The sequence below is a fragment of the Lithobates pipiens genome, unplaced genomic scaffold, assembly GCF_037356315.1.
Source record: "Lithobates pipiens isolate NorthernLeopardFrog02 unplaced genomic scaffold, aLitPip1_a1.2 Scaffold_10, whole genome shotgun sequence".
NCBI lineage: Eukaryota > Metazoa > Chordata > Amphibia > Anura > Ranidae > Lithobates > Lithobates pipiens.
In genome coordinates this window covers 102,027,476-102,045,994 of record NW_027507686.1, presented here as the reverse complement: position 1 = coordinate 102,045,994, position 18,519 = coordinate 102,027,476, and the positions used below count along the sequence as shown (strand labels likewise).

Sequence of the window (18,519 nt, the reverse complement as noted above, 5' to 3'; positions counted from 1 at the left end):
TATATATATATTGGACCTATATGTTCCAGGGTGGCCTGCATAAAGTGCCAGGCCACCCTGTCAAAGGCCTTCTCCACGTCCGTTGACAACATAAGCAAGGGCCTTCCCTGCACATGCGCCGCATGGATTAAATTGAGGACTCGGGCCGTATTGTCTCTAGCTTCCGACTTATTTTTATTTTTTTTGCTTGTTGCCAAAGGTGACCATCTTGGCGTTTGTCAAGAGGGTTGAAAGTGCCTGAAGAGATTGCCTACAGGCACATCACCCTGAAAGCACCCGATCACGTTTGATGTTGGAAGCTAAGAAGAGTCAGGCCTTGTTAGTACCTGGAGGGGAGACCGCCTGGGAATACCAGGTGTCGTAGACTTCTTTTTATGTTGTTGGCGTTGACCTGTTTTTTTTCCGCTTGTTTCCCAAAGTGACTATCTTGGTGTTTGTCAAGAGGGTTGAGAGTGCCTGAAGAGATTGCCTATGGCCACATCACTCTGAAAGCACCCAATCACGTCTGATCTTGGAGGCTAAGAAGAGTCGGGCCTGGTTAGTACCTGGATGGGAGACCACCTGGGAATACCAATTATTGTAGGCTTATTTTTATGTTGTTGGCGTTGATTCGTTTTTTTTTTTTCGCTTGTTTCCCAAGGTGACCATCTTGGCATTTGTCAAGAGGGATGAGAGGGAAGAGATCGCTTACAGCAGCATCACCCTGAAAGAGCCCTATCTCTTCTCTACTCTGAGGCTAAGAAGGGTTGGGCCTAGTTAGTACCTGGATGGGAGATGGCGTTGGAATACCAGGTGCCGTATTCTTCTTTTTATGTTGTTGACATTGACCTGTTTTTTTTCGCTTGTATCTCAAGGTGACTATCTTGGCATTTGTCAAGAGGGTTGAGAATGCCCAAAGAGATTGCCTATGGGCACATAACCCTGAAAGCACCTGATCTCCTCTGATCTCAGAAGCTAAACAGGGTTGGGCCTTGCTAGTACCTGGATTGAAGACCACCTGGGAATACTAGGTGCTGTAGGCTTCTTTTTATGTTGTTGGCCTTGACCTGTTTTTTTTTTCACTTGTTTCCCAAGGTGACCATCTTGGCGTTTGTCAAGAGGGTTGAGAGTGCCCAAAGAGATCACCTACGGCCCCATCACCCTGAAAGCGCCCAATCTCGTCTGATCTCGGATGCTAAACAGTGTCGGGCCTGGTTAGTACCTGGATGGGAGACCGCCTGGGAATACCAGGTGCCATAGGCTTTTTTATTTTTTTATTTAGTAGTATGCGACATGCAATGCAAAGGCAACTTCACAGAATGTGTGATACAAATACTTACAAACAAACGATCATATTGCATGGATATCAGAGCCAATGGTAAGAAGTCCGAGGAGAATAGCACGTGTACAGCTTTGCGGTCATATCAAGATGAGATTAAAGCTCCATCTCGTTGGGATCCTCTACCACTTAAAATATTATTGATACTAGCCCTGCTACCTTCGAAGAGTTTAGATATCCATAGATAGAGGAAGAGTATTGTGTAGTAGTCAAATGGGGTCGGAACATACCATTTTCTTTTCCCTTTTTTGAGTTAAGAAGGGAAATAGTAGAACTGAAAGGAGGGAGAAGGGGAAAGAGAAGATTGGGGACGGAAATGGCAGAAAAGGAAAAGAAGGGGTAAGGGGGTGTCGTGGGTAGAGTGGATAGGATGGGGTCCCCTCCCAGGGAGCAAGAGACGCCCTCGGCTCACCAGCTCATCAGCTGTCCAACGTTTGGAACAGCGATCTCCAACGATCACCATGAGCTTACTATGTCTCGCGGAGGTATTCTTCTGAAAAGCGAAACTGGGTCCAGTAGAACCATCTGTTCCCATGCTCCTCCGTTTTATCCCTCATTGTGGCAGTCAGGTCTTCCATTCGTTCAATATCATTTACCCTTGCGAACCACTGGGTCACCATTGGAGCAGATTGCTCTTTCCACTGACTTGGGATGCAGGCCCTAGCTGCCTTGAGGAGATGTTTAAGTAAGGACTTATGATAACGCTTTCTCGACATAGGAGTTGGATTGAGAAGAACTGCTGCGGGATCATTGGCTAAGGAAATGTCTGTGAACTTGTGGATGAGTCTCAGGACAGGCTGCCCGAATGTTTGTAATTTAGGGCATTCCCAGAAAATGTGGAGAATGGTGCCAGCCTGTTGCGACTTATGGGCGAAAAAGAGTATTCTGTCCTTCTGTGGTTTGGAGAATGTAGTTTGTAAGTCCCTTTTCCATTTAGCTAGGAAGGGTGGATCCGTGGAGGATTGTGCATCTGTCAGGATTAGGTAGGACCTAGAGAGGGAACCATGAATTGGGCCATCATCCAGGCAAAGTTCCTCGAAGGGGTGGAATTGTCTAGAGAAGAACGAATGGTTAGGTAGTGATCCGAGGAAATGGATTAGCTGTCTAGCTCTCCAGCTATCCAATGCAACAGGTACTTACTCTAGCAGTATGGTTCCCATGGGAATCAAGCCCGTGGGTCCAAGAAACAGGGCTGCTCTCAGAAGCCCTTTCGGGGCTTGCCTGGTAAAGGCCTGGTCAGACAGGCCCGGAGGGAATCTAGGATGTCCAATAATTGGGGTCATAGGAGAAGGGAAGTTAGTCAGGTGGGAAAGGTGAAAAAAACTATCCATCTCGGCGAGCGAGGGGCCAATTAACGGGTGAGTAGTCACACAGGGCTCCAATGGCCTCCCCGCCCAAGGCAGACCAGCCAGTGGAACCCGCGCCATCTCCTGCTCTAGCTTGACCCATAGCTTCAGTTCCCCATGCCGGTGTCTTATCACATATGGTCCCCCATCGGATAGTGTCCGCTGTGTACTGCGCATGCGCAGTACACAGCAACACAGATTCTGAAAATTGCGAGCATGAACAGCGCCTGCGCACTGAGTACAGGTTCTATCCCCACTATCCAAGTGGACATAGAGTAAGAATATAAAAGAGCCGAGCGCAGCGAGGCCAAGCCCGAAGCGTGGCGAGCGAAGCTCGCCTGCGAGGGGCCCTCTAATATTCACAACCCTATGTCCGCTTGGATGGTGGGGCTACCACCTCCACTCACCGCGCAGGCGCCGTTCAGCTTCGGAGATTTTCCGAAGCTTTGTCTGCTCCGTACTGCGCATGCGCAGTACGGCGCGGACACTATATCATGGCCGGACAGTATATGGCAGAACACCGGCACCAGTCAACCACCGGTGTCATGTGCGTCGCTGTGTAATATAGAGCAGGGTCCGGGAAGCCAATACCTCCCTGCAATTTCGGTCGCAATAGCATTGCCCTACCAATACGCATACGTTTTCCGCGCCAGAGGAACTTGATAAAGATTGAGCGAACCGCATGAAAGAAAGTCTGGGGTATTTTGATAGGTAAGGCTTGTAGTAGATACAGAAGTCGTGGCATCGCGTTCATATTCAACACATTACAGCGTCCGAACCATGACAGAGCTAGTGGGTCCCATCTTTTAAGGTCCGCTGTAAGCCCATAGGCTTCTTTTTATGTTGTTGGCTTTGACCTGTTTTTTTTTGCTTGTTTCTCAAGGTGAGCATCTTGGCGTTTGTCAAGAGGGTTGGGCGTGTCTTGAAGAGAATGCTTACGGCCACATCAACCTGAAAGCACCCGATCTCGTCTGATTTCAGAGGCTAAGCAGCGTCAGGCCTGGTTAGTACCTGGATGGGAGACTCCCTGGGAAGACCAGGTGCCATAGAAGGATCTGGTCTGGTTAGTGTCTTGATTGGGAGATCGCCTGGGAATACTGGATGCCGTAGGCTTCTTTTTATGTTGTTGGCTTTGACCTGTTTTTTTTAGCTTGTTTCCCAAGGTGACCATCTTAGCCTTTGTCAAGAGGCTTCAGAGTGCCCAAAGAGAGTGCCTACGGCCAAATCACTATACTATATATCTATATCTATAATAATAAATAATATTTTTAGTTATTATATATAAGATACTATATAGGTGATTTGGCCGTAGGCACTCTCTTTGGGCACTCTGAAGCCTCTTGACAAAGGCCAAGATGGTCACCTTGGGAAACAAGCTAAAAAAAACAGGTCAAAGCCAACAACATAAAAAGAAGCCTACGGCATCCAGTATTCCCAGGCGATCTCCCAATCAAGACACTAACCAGGGGGGCGTGGCCTAGGCATGAAGGAGTGAGGACGCTCTTTTCCGGAGCTCCTGGTCCGTGACCCCTCCGCACCCCTTTACCACAGTCTGGTCGCATATTTCGGCATCGCCGACATCCCCGCGCTTCGGCGGAACACAGCCAGCCGAGCGGGGTCCGCCGCTGCTGCCATGGACAGGTACTTGGTCCCGCTGCAGCCTCCGGCCTCCACGCCGGATCCAGCCAAGATGGCGCCCGCGGCCTCCGGCGCTCCAGGACACGCGGCACAGAGGGAAGTTGAGCAGACTGCTATGCAGGGACACGACATGCCCCCGTTCTCCCCGCCTAGTGACTTGTCCCCGTGTCTCCCCCGCTCACTGTCCATGGCCTCGCTTGACAGCCCGGACCATAGCGGCCTGCCACCCTGGTTCCCTCACAACTCCCAACTGTCCCAGAGACCCTCCCGCAGTGGAAGCCTCATCCCAGGACCGAATGGCCAGGCTGCTCTCGCCTCAGACACACAGGGGGACCCACCGCTGCCACCAGCACCGGCATTATTGGGGGACAAGGCCATCCTAGCTTTACTCCAAAACCTTCCCACTAAAGCAGACTTTAGCTGTATGGCAGCCAGGATTGAAACGACCTTGCGACATGAAATCGCAGGGGTCAAACGTGACGTGTCGGCTACGAACGAGCGGGTGACCACCCTGGCATCGGATGTGACCTCCCTGACCACTGATGTTTCTGGCCTGCAAGCCGCACATGATACCCTTGCTGACAGAGTGGCACAGTTGCAACTCCTAGTGGATGACCTTGAGAATCGCAACCGCAGACGCAACATCAGGATCAGAGACTTGCCCGAAGCCACTGGCCAGGCAGACCTCAAAGCCACAGTTACAGCTATATTTAACGCCTGTCTGGACCGCGCTGCTGACACAGTAATAGCCATTGATAGAGTCCACAGGACCCTGGGCCCCAGGAGCCCCACAGAGAACCGGCCACGTGATGTTTTATGCTGTCTCCACAATTACTCAGTTAGGGAGGATGTCCTGCAAGCGTCGTGGCGCAAAGGCAGCATTGATTTTGACGGGGCCCAAGTCACCCTTCTGCCAGATGTATCCCGCAAGACCTTCCAGATGAGACGCTGTCTGCGACCCCTTCTGGAACACCTAACTGAACGGAGGATTCCATACAAGTGGGGCCATCCGTTTCACCTTATAGTGCGCAAAAATGGGAGGCCCCTTGCGCTACGACACCCTTCGGAGGTCCCGTCCTTTCTGGAGGCATTGGGCCTGCCCTCGGTTCAGGTCCCCGACTGGTTGGCTCCTGTTGTCCCCCAGGGAGCAGTGGCCCCGACGAACAACCCCTCAACCACGCCACAGAGAGTGAGACGCCACCGTCGATCCCAACGTCAGAGATCGCAGGCCCCTCAAGATCGTGAACCCTGAGAGAGTACAGTAATTTTCCGTTATTCCTGTGTTATACCCTTTTTTTTTTGTTTTCTTTTTCTCTACCAACATAGATGGCTGGAGTATCCAGCTTTGTGTTGTTTACCATGCCACGGGCCATTGTTCCCAGCGCCCCCGCTAGGGGAGAGGAAGGACATTGGAAGAACAGAGTTGGACACTGCGCTTCCTGGACGAAGCCCTGAGTTATTGGCGGTACTGTTCACCATTCTCGTTACTGTTTATCTACAGGTGCCCTAGTCTCTGCGCTCTTTGTGTTTTTGGACTGCCTGGTGGTGCCCCCCGGGTGCCCCTGGGCGGCGTTCCCGCTCCCTCCCCCTCTCCTCCCCCCCCCCCTTTTTCCATTTTTTTTTGGGGGGGGAGGGGCGGGTGCCTGGGTGGTATAAAGTTATCTATACTCTGTGTTGAAAAGTTTAATATGTTGGTTTAATTATGCACTGTTCTACTGTTGTTAACTGCCCGATACCTGCTGCAGTGATGTTCTATAATGCATTTGATGTCGTAGTTAAGATGCCAAAGAAGTTCCATGCACGCCCGATTGCGACTGCATGGACCATGGGATGCTGGAGGGGTACTGCACCGACGAGTTCCTCCCTCTGCAGTGCCTTACCTCTTCCCCCACTAGGCCCCTCTGCCCTAACCAGCAGGTTCTCTCCGATAGGAGCTTTAGCAATTCCCCGATCTATCCCCACCCCTCCTACCCTCCTCCTCCCTACTAACTCCGGACCTTCTCCGCTTCGTTACTGCTTTTCCTTTTTCTCCTCCTCTTCCTCTGTGCTTGAACTCTATATCTACTACTGACTCTGGTGGGGACCGCCGACCGGGTACCACTGCCGTCATGGCCCTGAAGCTGGTTTCCTGGAATATGAAAGGGCTGAATGTACCTGAAAAAAGGTCCAGCTGCCTAACAGAATTGTGGCGGATGAAGCCCCAAATAGTTTTCCTCCAGGAGACCCATTTCAGGACAGACCAAATACCACGGCTTTATAGTAAGCACTTCCCCCTGGCCCACCACAGCACGTCCCCTACTTCCAAATCGAGAGGAGTGTGTGTTCTTCTTGCTAAAAACTTGCCGTGGCGCCTGTTAGCTGTCCAAGCCGATAGTGAAGGGAGATATCTCTTCATTAAGGGAACTCTCCACTCGCAAACTTTTACTCTTGCCAATCTATACATGCCGAATGTGGACCAGCTGCCGGCCTTAGAAGCATGCTTGGATGCCCTGGCTGCATTCTCGGAGGGTACTTTGATCGTTGGGGGGGACTTTAACCTCACCTTGGACCCCCGCAGAGACTCATCATCGGGCACCTCTGCGATTTCTGCGAGAACGCGTTCACACATAAGAGACCTGCTACACTCCCACCGACTGATCGATGTGTGGCGTACGCTTCACCCACAGGATAGGGACTATACGTTCTTTTCCACCGCTCATGGTTCTTACTCACATATAGATATGTTTTTAGTCGCCCACAATGCTATCCCGGCGGTCACAGACGCTCAGATAGGCCACATAGCCCTGTCTGACCATGCCCCGATTTCTTTGATGCTGAAGCTACAACAGGAGTCGCGTGGTCAGTCCTGGTGGAGACTGAACGAGTCTCTCCTGAAGGACCCTGAGACCCACGCAGACCTGCTTAGGGAATTAGAAAGTTACTTTGATCATAACCGTGATTCTGTTTCCAACCCCCTCATGTTATGGGCGGCTCATAAATGCTACATTAGGGGCATTCTTATTAAACATGGTCATGGACTCCTATTATTGGACACCCACGCTTTGAACCCGGCATGACGGAAAAGTCTTTCCGCCTCGACCCTGACCGGGACCTTGTGCGGGCCTCTTCTTTTCTTGGCCCTAGGACGTGGACAGCGGTCTCCACTATGTACGAGGCGTTAGCAACCACGGCCCTGGGACAGTGGAAGCTTGCCCAACTCTCCCACTTCTTGAAATCTTTGCCAAACAGTGGCGAATTCCGCAGACCCCTAACATCGTTTGAGGAGGTATGCTCAGGAGAGGGACCGACCCGAGGGTCTCTTTCCCTGTCATATCGCATCCTACTGGACCAACTCTCCCAGGGTAACCTGGTGTTCGTGGAAAAATGGGAGCGAGACCTGCATGTCCGGCTCTCGCCAGACCAGAAGAACCGCGCGCTTCTTTTTGCGCACAAGTCATCCCTATGTAGTAAATACCAGGAAATAGCTTATAAAATTTTGACCCGATGGTACAGGACCCCCACTGTCCTGGCGGCTATGTTTCCCGGTCACAGCCCTTTGTGCTGGAGATGCGGTGAACAAGCCGGCACGTTACTACATATCTTCTGGGAATGCCCCCAACTGGCCCATTTCTGGAGACAGGTTCTCAATATCATTTATGACCTCACGGCTATTGATCTCCAGAACAACCCAGCTGCGATCTTCCTCAATCTGACCCCACTCTCGAGCAAGAAGTACCATAAATCTCTCTTAAAACATCTTCTGAGTGGGGCCAGGGCATGTATACCTAGCATGTGGAAACAGCAGGCCGCTCCACTGGTGTCTCACTGGTTTGCAAGAGTTTGCGACATCTACCGTATGGAACAGCTCACATCAGCGTTAGGCGACAGGGAGGAAGAGCACACTGCTCGTTGGTTGTCTTGGAGCCTGTTCAGGTTTTCCGACGCATACAGATCCTATCTGTAGGCTCTGGCACGTGTATAGAGGGAAGGGTCCGGCCGTGGGAACCCATCGGAGTCCTCTTTCTTTCTCTCCCTTCTCGTATACCACCCTGGTTCACTCTCTCCCCCGTCTGCCTCGTAGCACTGTTAGCCCCCTATAACTTTCATTCTTTCTACCCCCATCCCCTTCTCCTGCCCATTTGCTCCCCCCTCTTTCCCTACCCCCTAACTCCCAAGTATAATTAAAATACATGGTGATTGCAAGGATCTTTTCGTTTTGTTCCCTCGATTTCCCAGCCAGGGGTTGGCGGCCCTCGGGGTGGTCCCGGCTGAGCTCTTTGACCAATAGAATGAAGGTGACCAATGTTAGAGGCCCCTCAGTCTGGGCCTTGAGGGGGATCGCCCCGGGGACTGCCCTGGTTTATAAGTAGACACTGAGGTGCCAGATCATTAGAGTGGGATGATGTGGTGGCCTAGCCACGGCTGGGGCTGCTGCTGACATAAGTTGTTAGGTTTCCCCCGGTCCCCCACGAAGTATTAACTATGTATTTTTGTTAACCTGGAAAACTGAGGGATCTATGTCTTTTACAGTTTGTCTCTGTATTACCTGCAATCCGTAAATAAAGAATAAAAAAAAAAAAAAGACACTAACCAGACCAGATCCTTCTATGGCACCTGGTCTTCCCAGGGAGTCTCCCATCCAGGTACTAACCAGGCCTGACGCTGCTTAGCCTCTGAAATCAGACGACATCGGGTGCTTTCAGGTTGATGTGGCCGTAAGCGTTCTCTTCAAGACACGCCCAACCCTCTTGACAAACGCCAAGATGGTCACCTTGAGAAACAAGCAAAAAACAACATAAAAAGAAGCCTATGGGCTTACAGCGGACCTTAAAAGATGGGACCCACTAGCTCTGTCATGGTTCGGACGCTGTAATGTGTTGAAGATGAACGCAATGCCACGACTTCTGTATCTACTACAAGCCTTACCTATTAAAATACCCCAGACTTTCTTTCATGCGGTTCGCTCAATCTTTATCAAGTTCCTCTGGCGCGGAAAACATATGCGCATTGGTAGGGCAATGCTATTGCGACCGAAATTGCGGGGAGGTATTGGCTTCCCGGACCCTGCTCTATATTACACAGCGACGCACATGACACCGGTGGTTGACTGGTGCCAGTGTTCTGCCATATACTGTCCGGCCATGATATAGTGTCCGCGCCGTACTGCGCATGCGCAGTACGGAGCAGACGAAGCTTCGGAAAATCTCCGAAGCTGAACGGCGCCTGCGCGGTGAGTGGAGGTGGTAGCCCCACCATCCAAGCGGACATAGGGTTGTGAATATTAGAGGGTCCCTCGCAGGCGAGCTTTGCTCGCCACGCTTCGGGCTCGGCCTCGCTGCGCTCGGCTCTTTTATATTCTTACTCTATGTCCACTTGGATAGTGGGGATAAAACCTGGACTCAGTGCGCAGGCGCCGTTCATGCTCGGCAATTTTCGGAATCTGTGTTGCTGTGTACTGCGCATGCGCAGTACACAGCGGACACTATCCGATGGGGGACCATATGTGATAAGACACCGGCATGGGGAACTGAAGCTATGGGTCAAGCTAGAGCAGGAGATGGCGCGGGTTCCACTGGCTGGTCTGCCTTGGGCGGGGAGGCCATTGGAGCCCTGTGTGACTACTCACCCGTTAATTGGCCCCTCGCTCGCCGAGATGGATAGTTTTTTTCACCTTTCCCACCTGACTAACTTCCCTTCTCCTTTGACCCCAATTATTGGACATCCTAGATTCCCTCCGGGCCTGTCTGACCAGGCCTTTACCAGGCAAGCCCCGAAAGGGCTTCTGAGAGCAGCCCTATTTCTTGGACCCATGGGCTTGATTCCCATGGGGACCATACTGCTAGAGCAAGTACCTGTTGCATTGGATAGCTGGAGAGCTAGACAGCTAATCCATTTCCTCGGATCACTACCTAACCATTCGTTCTTCTCTAGACAATTCCACCCCTTCGAGGAACTTTGCCTGGGTGATGGCCCAATTCGTGGTTCCCTCTCTAGGTCCTACCAAATCCTGACAGACGCACAATCCTCCACGGATCCACCCTTCCTAGCTAAATGGAAAAGGGACTTACAAACTACATTCTCCAAACCACAGAAGGACAGAATACTCTTTTTCGCCCATAAGTCATCACTCTGCAGTAAATATCAGGAGATCTCATATAAGCTGATCACACGCTGGTATCGTACACCGGTGGTGTTGGCCAAAATATTCCCCGGTCAATCTGACCGCTGCTGTCGCTGTGGGCAACAGACTGGCACCATTCTCCACATTTTCTGGGAATGCCCTAAATTACAAACATTCTGGCAGCCTGTCCTGAGACTCATCCACAAGTTCACAGACATTTCCTTAGCCAATGATCCCGCAGCAGTTCTTCTCAATCTAACTCCTATGTCGAGAAAGCGTTATCATAAGTCCTTACTTAAACATCTCCTCAATGCAGCTAGGGCCTGCATCCCAAGTCAGTGGAAAGAGCAATCTGCTCCAATGGTGACCCAGTGGTTCGCAAGGGTAAATGATATTGAACGAATGGAAGACCTGACTGCCACAATGAGGGATAAAACGGAGGAGCATGGGAACAGATGGTTCTACTGGACCCAGTTTCGCTTTTCGGAAGAATACCTCCGCGAGACATAGTAAGCTCATGGTGATCGTTGGAGATCGCTGTTTCCAAACGTTGGACAGCTGATGAGCTGGTGAGCCGAGGGCGTCTCTTGCTCCCTGGGAGGGGACCCCATCCTATCCACTCTACCCACGACACCCCCTTACCCCTTCTTTTCCTTTTCTGCCATTTCCTTCCCCAATCTTCTCTTTCCCCTTCTCCCTCCTTTCAGTTCTACTATTTCCCTTCTTAACTCAAAAAAGGGAAAAGAAAATGGTATGTTCCGACCCCATTTGACTACTACACAATACTCTTCCCCTATCTATGGATATCTAAACTCTTCGAGGGTAGCAGGGCTAGTATCAATAATATTTTAAGTGGTAGAGGATCCCAATGAGATGGAGCTTAAATCTCATCTTGATATGACCGTAAAGCTGTACACGTGCTATTCTCCTCAGACTTCTTACCATTGGCTCTGATATCCATGCAATATGATCGTTTGTTTGTAACTATTTGTATCACACATTCTGTGAAGTTGCCTTTGCATTGTATGTCGCATACTACTAAATAAAAAATAAATAAAAAAAGAAGCCTATGGCACCTGGTATTCCCAGTCGGTCTCCCATCCAGGTACTAACCAGGCCCGACACTGTTTAGCATCTGAGATCAGACGAGATTGGGAGCTTTCATGGTGATGGGGCCGTAGGTGATCTCTTCGGGCACTCTCAACCCTCTTGACAAATGCCAAGATGGTCACCTTGGGAAACAAGTGAAAAAAAAAACAGGTCAATGTCAACAACATAAAAAGAAGAATACGGCACCTGGTATTCCAACGCCATCTCCCATCCAGGTACTAACTAGGCCCAACCCTTCTTAGCCTCATAAAAGAGAAGAGATAGGGCTCTTTCAGGGTGATGCTGCTGTAAGCGATCTCTTTGGGCACTCTCAACCCTCTTGACAAATGCCAAGATGGTCACCTTGGGAAACAAGCAAAAAAAAGAAAACGAATCAACGCCAACAACATAAAAAGAAGCCTACAATAACTGGTAATCCCAGGTGGTCTCCCATCCAGGTACTAACCAGGCCCGACTCTTCTTAGCCTCCAAGATCAGACGAGATTGGGTGCTTTCAGAGTGATGTGGCCATAGGCAATCTCCTCAGGCACTCTCAACCCTCTTGACAAACACCAAGATGGTCACTTTGGGAAATAAGCGGAAAAAAAACAGGTCAACGCCAACAACATAAAAAGAAGTCTACGACACCTGGTATTCCCAGGCGGTCTCCCATCCAGGTACTAACAAGGCCCGACTCTATTAGCCTCCAACATCAAACGAGATCGGATGCTTTCAGGGTGATGTGCCCGTAGGCAATCTCTTCAGGCACTTTCAACCCTCTTGACAAACGCCAAGATGGTCACCTTGGGAAACAAGCAAAAAAATAAAAATAAGTCGGAAGCTAGAGACAATACGGCCCGAGTCCTGAATTTAATCCATGCGGCGCATGTACAGGGAAGGCCCTTGCTTATGTTGTCAACGGACGCAGAGAAGGCCTTTGACAGGGTGGCCTGGCACTTTATACAGGCCACCCTGGAACATATAGGTCTTGGCCCCAACATGATGAGCTGGGTAATGTCGCTTTACTCCACGCCATCGGCAGCGGTACGGGTGACCGAGTGGTGCTCGGACTCTTTCCCCGTCACTAATGGGACGAGGCAGGGGTGCCCTCTGTCTCCCCTAATTTTTTTTTTTGCATAACCAAGTTTATTAAAACAAGAAAAAGTGCATACAAATTATTACATACAGCCAAGGTGTCATTGGTATCAGAAGGGTGTACAGTAAGTAGAGTACAGCCGGTTCAAAACCGGTGTCATGAATAACAAACATTTGTAAGAGGGAACAAAAACCAGGGAGAGAGTGGTAGCTGGTCCCGACCATGTGGGTCAGCCAGACCCAAACCAGAACACACAGTTAGGGGCAAACCATCTAACTGGCAACATAGATTCAAAGTGCCTTACGTACAAGTATCGGAGTCTTGTAACCAACGATCCCATATTTTGTCATATTTGGCCGGGCATCCCCTGTTAATATACACAACCTTTTTATATGGTAAATTATTATTGACCTCCGCCTTCCACTCCGCCAGCCCGGGGGGTGCGGGCCGCATCCACCTCCGGGCAATGACCTTCCGCACCGAAAACAAGGTCTCATGCAGGAACGTCTTAGCGTATTTGTCTATAGTATCTGGAAGTACCCCGAGTAGGCATTGTTTCGGGTCCAATGTGACAGGAGAGCCCATGTGATCGTGCAGGAACGTTATAACTTGCGCCCACAGGCCTTGTATTTTAGGGCATGACCAGATTAAGTGAAAGAACGTACCCACCTCACTCCCACACATCTGACAAAGGGTAGATTGAGTGCTTCTGTATCTGGCAACCCGAAGGGGGGTGAGATACGCCCGGTGGATAATATATATTTGGGTCAGTCTGTCAGCAAGTTTGGGTGAGACAGCCTTGCAGGATTCCAAAGCCTCCTCCCATTCCCCATCCTCCAAAGGGCCCACCTCTCTCTCCCACCGGGGCCTGAGAGTATGTGCCAGTTTGGTGGAAGCAGGGGTAGTGAGCATGTCATAGAAGGACGAAGTTAATTTGCGGGGGTCAGTACTCTTGATTATGGCCATTAGTGCATTGGTGGCTGACTGCGGGATGGATTCTGAAAACTGAGCCCGGGCCGCATGTCTCACCTGTAAAAATCGGAAGAGCATGTAGCTGGGGAGTGAGAATTCTTCTCTGAGCGTGGCAAAGGTTTTAAGGGTTCCGTCAACAAACAATTGATGCATATAGAGAATACCATGAGTAGACCAAAGGTCTGCATCGGGAAGTTGTAAGAATTCTGACAGAGTTTTATTATGCCATAATGGAGTGTAATCATTATAGAGTGGTATCCCCAGCTTGACAGAAGCCAAGTCCCATATGCGTCTGTAATGGTATAACAAAGTCTGTCTGTTGTCCCCCAGGCCCGCCCCGCCAAGGCCCATCGCCAGCGGGTAAATTGAATCTTCGGTGCGTCGAGCCCACCCCGGGCATAGCAGTTGGAGAAACCGCCCTCTGTCCGTTTTGTCTATATGGTACAGTTGGGATAATTGTGCCGCAATGTAATAAAGATTAAAATCGGGAAGGGCCATGCCCCCCAGGTCCGTGGGGTTTTTAAGCACCTGCCAAGCTAATTTATGTCTGTTGTTACCCCATACAAAGGGTTTAAGAAGGGCCTCAAGGGATTTAAAATGCTTCCAGGGTAAGTAAGTCGGGGAGTGCCAGAGAACATAGAGGATCTTGGGTAGCAGAACCATTTTTATGAGGTTTACCCGGCCCCAAACCCCCAGTGGTAGACGGGCCCAGGCCCGTAGTTTGGATTTAACGTGGGAAATTAGAGGGCTTAAATTTAAATGTATATAATCCGTTGGTGATCTGGATACGTATATCCCTAGGTACTTGATAATGCTGACTCGTTGTAATGGCAAACTGCCCTGAAATTCGGTCGGTGGGAAGCTGTTAAGTGGAAGAATTTGGGATTTCCCCCAGTTGATCTTTAGCCCGGAGAAAGTCCCGAACCGTTCAATTGTTTGGAGAGCCGCATGTAGAGAGGGGCCCGAGTCTGCCAGGTATAACAGTGTGTCATCAGCATACATGCTGATCTTTTCAGTTAGGGCGCCATGGCTCAATCCCCTGATCTCTGGGTCAGCTCGGATGGACACGGCCAAGGGTTCCGTGGCCAAGGCATATAATAGTGGAGATAGAGGGCAGCCTTGTCTCGTGCCTCTACTGAGGTCGAACATTGGAGATGGCCAGCCATTAGCCACCACCTTGGCCGTGGGCGCCTGGTACAACAGTTGCACCCATTTAATGAACCGTGGTCCAAATCCATATCCCTCCAAGCAGCTCCAGAGATAGCCCCACTCCACTGAATCGAACGCCTTTGCTGTATCTAATGTCACCACCACCCGTGACCCAACTTCTGCGTGTGTAGCCTGTAGGTTAATGTAAAGTTTGCGTAGATTAAAGGAAGTGTTACGGCCTGGCATGAATCCTGCTTGATCCACATGTATGAGGGACAGAATAACTTGATTCAATCTAAGGGACAGTACCTTGGCCAGTATTTTTTGAAAACTGACATTTTATTGAAATTTCAAGGGAAACAAAAAAAATCAAAGAAGGAACAATAAGGCACAAGTAATAAAAGCAAACGGTCACAGACCACAGCAAGCAAAGGCATAGAGTACAGCATTGCATCAACTCAAGCAGTACATTACAATGACACTCCGTTACCTGGAGAGTTAGATTCCTGCAGCCTGCTACTGGTCAATTAAACAAACCTTTCAAAGACTAAAAAAAAGAGGGGAAAAAGAAGGGAACTTAAGGAGAAAGAAGAAAAATAGGAAAGGTGAACAAAAACACGAAGAGTCGTGCGAACAGCCCTAGAATGGGAGAGAAATGGTGCAGATTAGAAAAAGAACAAGAAAGAAAAGAGAAGGAAAACAAAAGAAAGGAGACTAAAGTAAAATAAAGGACGCCCCCTCCGACCCCACGCCCCCCCCCCTCTACACACAAAAGGCGGGTGCCTCCATCCTATCCCAAAGTCCCCATACCTTGTTATGTTTGTCAAGCGTATTATTTAGAGAAGCTGTAAGATATTCCATACGCCTGACGTCCCTAATTCTAGTGTGTAACTCAACTAGTGAAGGGATCTCCCGTTTCTTCCATTTTAGGGCAATTAGGCAGCGCCCAGCCGTCAACACATGGGCTAATAGGGACTGGGAGGATCGGGAGAATGTGGCAGGAGGGAGGCCCAGGAGAAACAGCTTGGGGTCTAACGGCACTTGTGCCTCAAAAATTGTACATAATAAGGCCCTAACCATTTCCCAATAGGGGACAACTCGTGGACATGTCCAATAAATATGGAACAGTGTCCCAACTGCACTACGGCAGCGCCAACAGCGGGAGTCCGCGGAGGGGTAAATAGAATGGAGCAGGGACGGAGTTTGATACCAATGCAGCATAACCTTGTATTGATTTTCCTTATATAAAGTGCAAACAGAGCTTTTGGCTGCACGTGACCAGACCCGCTGCCAGGTCTCCAAAGGCACGGCCTCCCCCAAGTCCCTGTCCCATTTATCCATATACGCGTGCCGCGGTCCCGTCATAGAGGAATCCGCTATTAGAATTTGGTAGGTACGTGAGATCATACCCTTCGGAGACGAGCCCTCCAAGCATACCTTCTCAAACTCAGTTAAAGGGGAGAATTGTAGGGTTGTTGTAAAAGATTGTGCAAAATGGCGGATCTGCAGGTAGCTATAGAATGCTTGTTTAGGTAAATCATATAAATCCTGTAATTCCTGGAAAGATCTAAGTAACTTAGTCCTAGTGTCCACCAGCTGACCAAAACGAAAGAGACCTCTACTAAACCAGGGTTGGGACATTCGAGATGTCAGACTATCCGGAACAGCGGGAGTAAACAAAAAAGAGGTGGCCAGGGAGGCTGGGGAGGACAGTGGATACACTTTTTTGGAGCGGAGCCATAAAGTGCGAACCAGCGCTATTGGTCCCAGTAATTGATATTTACTAAGGCTAATGTCCGTGCTCCACAACATGGAGTTAGGATGTGTAGGGGCCAACCACAACTTCTCAATTTGGGACCAGCGGTTATAGGCGTGTAGAGTACTCCACGAAGCTATTGGTCTAAGTTGGGCCGCTAAATAATATTTGGTTATATTGGGGAAGGCTAAACCCCCCTGATAGCGTGGGGCAAATAGTACAGACCGTGCCAGCCGGTGTCTTCCATAGTTCCAAAAGAACCGTAGAAGGTCACCCTGGAGCGACCTAAGGTGCGCCGGAGGGATAGGGATGGGTAGAGTCTCGTAGAGGTATAGAAGTCTAGGGAGGATGTTCATCTTAATGGTCGCTAACCTGCCAAAGAGGGACAGTTTTAGTAATTTCCATTTGGCCAGGGATGTCCTAATGTCCCTAAAAAGTTGGGGGAAATTAGCTTTATATAGAGTCTCATAGGACGGAGTAAGATGTACCCCCAGATATTTCAGAGAGGATGTCTTCCAAGCGTAGCGAAAGGAGTGGGACAGGGTGGACAAAGTCCTCGGGGCCATATTAAGGGGAAGGGCTTCCGTCTTTGAATTATTAATTTTGTAGCCCGAGAGAAGGCTGTAGGCGTCCAATTCTTTATGGAGATTCGGCAGGGAAACATGTGGCTGAGTCAAGGATAGGAGGACATCATCCGCAAACAGGGACACTTTAAAGTCCCTTGTCCGGACCGGGATGCCATGAATGCTCGGGTTTAGCCTTATACGGGCAGCAAGGGGTTCGATGCACAGGGCATACAAAAGAGGGGATAGAGGGCATCCCTGCCGAGTTCCATTAGTAATAGGCAGCGTAGGAGAGAGGGCAAACTGGGTCCTAACCTGTGTCCGCGGGGACGAGTAGAGGTGAGAGATAGCCTGTAGGAAAGGGCCCTCCACCCCCGCCCTCCGGAGAGTGGCGAACAGGAAGGGCCAGCCTAGCCTATCGAAGGCCTTTTCTGCATCTAAACTAAGGAGTAGTGCTTCCGTATTGTTCCTGTTCGCCACCTCCACAAGATCAATCACTCTCCTGGTATTATCCCCTGCCTGACGGCCGGGGATGAACCCCACTTGGTCTCTATGTATCAATGAGGGCATAAAAACATTCAGTCTGTTAGCCAATAACTTAGTAAAAATTTTTAAATCCGAATTTAGGAGAGCTATTGGCCTATAACTAGAGCATAGAGTGTGATCTTTCCCGGGTTTGGGAAGCACGGTCAGGAAGGACGTTTGCATATCCCTCGGGATGGCTGTCGCGCCCATGAAAGCATTAAATAATGAAGTAAGTCGGGGAAGCAGGATCGGCAAAAAAGATTTATAGTAAAGGTAGGGCAGGCCGTCAGGCCCAGGGGCCTTGTTGTTAGGGAGGGCTTTAATTATGTCCTCTACTTCCTCATCTACAACTGGAGAGTTAAGGCTAAGCAGGGCCGTGGGAGACAACCTTGGGAGGTCACAGTCCGACAGATATTCGTCAATTGCTTGGGTCAAAGCGGGAGTCGGGGGGTTATGGGGAACGCTCGGGTCATTGTAAAGGGTGGAATAATAGTCATGGAAAAGTTGGGTGATTTTAGAAGGGTGTGAATGCAAAGTGCCAGATGCATCTTTGATGGAAACGGGTGTGGTGACCGCAGTCCTCTCACGGAGTTGCCTTGCTAAAAGTGTATGGGATTTGTTCGCTTTATCATAGAAAGTTTGTCTCAGACGGAGAAGAGCTTTCTCCGTCTTCCCAACCTCTAAGTCTCGTAAGCTCGCCCTAGTGCTCACTAAAGCCCTAAGCGTATGAACCGCAGGAGATCGCAGGAGGCTGGCCTCCAGATCATGCAGCCTGCTGAGCAGAAGCTGTCTCGCCTTGTTTGCGTTCCGCTTCAGGGCCGTAGATAGTGCAATACACTGACCTCTAAACACTGCCTTGTGGCCCTCCCACACCGAGGTCGGCCAGTATTTTTATATCCACCTGTAGTAGGGAAATGGGAAATGGGGTAGCCCGGGTCCTTCCCCGGTTTGGGGATAAGGACTATCG

General features: G+C 50.0%; 5 pseudogenes; 3 read left to right on the top strand and 2 right to left on the bottom strand.

Moving 5' to 3' along the window:
* The first annotated feature begins 467 nt into the window (after positions 1 to 467).
* LOC143956559 (5S ribosomal RNA) lies at positions 468 to 586 on the top strand (annotated as a pseudogene).
* A 317-nt stretch (positions 587 to 903) lies between these two features.
* On the top strand, positions 904 to 1,022 carry LOC143957147 (5S ribosomal RNA; annotated as a pseudogene).
* A 101-nt stretch (positions 1,023 to 1,123) lies between these two features.
* On the top strand, positions 1,124 to 1,242 carry LOC143954287 (5S ribosomal RNA; annotated as a pseudogene).
* A 10,224-nt stretch (positions 1,243 to 11,466) lies between these two features.
* Positions 11,467 to 11,585, bottom strand: LOC143947868 (5S ribosomal RNA; annotated as a pseudogene).
* A 323-nt stretch (positions 11,586 to 11,908) lies between these two features.
* On the bottom strand, positions 11,909 to 12,027 carry LOC143956111 (5S ribosomal RNA; annotated as a pseudogene).
* Positions 12,028 to 18,519: the final 6,492 nt, after the last annotated feature.